The sequence below is a fragment of the Otolemur garnettii genome, unplaced genomic scaffold (assembly GCF_000181295.1).
Source record: "Otolemur garnettii isolate 467f Iridium unplaced genomic scaffold, OtoGar3 scaffold00052, whole genome shotgun sequence".
NCBI lineage: Eukaryota > Metazoa > Chordata > Mammalia > Primates > Galagidae > Otolemur > Otolemur garnettii.
The window spans coordinates 3829114-3830172 of NW_003852447.1; the positions used below are offsets into that span (position 1 = coordinate 3829114).

Sequence of the window (1059 nt, forward strand, 5' to 3'; positions counted from 1 at the left end):
AGGCGTTGTGGCAAACACCTGTAGTCCCAGCTACTTGGGAGGCAGAGGCAGGATACTCGCTTGAGCCCAGGAGCTGGAGGTTGCTGTGAGCTGTGATACCATGGCACTCTACTGAGGGTGGGATCGAATCCAACCCGGGCCCGCCAAACAACAATGATGGCTGCAACCAAAAGAAATAGCCAGGCGTTGTGGCAAGCACCTGTAGTCCCAGCTACTTGGGAGGCAGAGGCAGGATACTCGCTTGAGCCCAGGAGCTGGAGGTTGCTGTGAGCTGTGGTACCACAGCATTCTACCCAGGGGGACAGCTTGAGGCTCTGTCTCAAAAAAAAAAAAAAAAAAAAGTTTTTCCAATTTCCTGGTATTAAAAATATATCCAATGTAAATAGTACATAAATGTTGAGTCATTGAAATTGTTACCATGCTATTACAAGGTGAATTTGAAAGAAATCTCATGGACATTTAAGGGTTTGGTTTTTAAAAGGAGAATGTCCCCCATGAAACTTTTATCTCACTCCTTTTTCACTACCTTTACACAATCCCTGATGAAAATCTTTGTCAATGTGAAAATCAAACAATGAGATCCCATTTAAATTTATATTCTTCTAATTAGTGGCAATTTTTTATATAGATCAGTACTGTCAAATGAAAAGACATATAATGTTGAAAAGAAAATGTTTTTCCCCTAAATTAAGAATCAAAAATATTACATATGAATATACTTAATCAGAATACATATGAAACTTAAGTGAAGAAAACTACTAAATGATATAAAACATTTTTAACAAAAAAGACACAGGTTCCTAAATAAAGCTATAAAAATATACAGTGAAGATGCCAATTCTCCCCCAAATTAATTGGTTTCAATGTAATTCTAATTGAAATCTTAGGAGGCTTTTTCCTTCAGAAACTTGATAAAGAATTCTAAAATTTATATGGAAAAAAAAAGCAGATAAAAATTCTTTTCTTTTTTTTGAGACAGAGCCTCAAGCTGTCCCCCTGGGTAGAGTGCTGTGGCATCGCAGCTCATAGCAACCTCCAACTCCTGGGCTCAAGCGAGTC

At 38.1% G+C, this 1059-nt stretch overlaps 1 protein-coding gene across 2 annotated transcripts in view; it reads right to left on the bottom strand.

The window, feature by feature from the left end:
* SRP54 (signal recognition particle 54) overlaps window positions 1-1059 on the bottom strand; it is a 43266-nt gene that overhangs the window by 21582 nt on the left and 20625 nt on the right. The window lies entirely within an intron of this gene.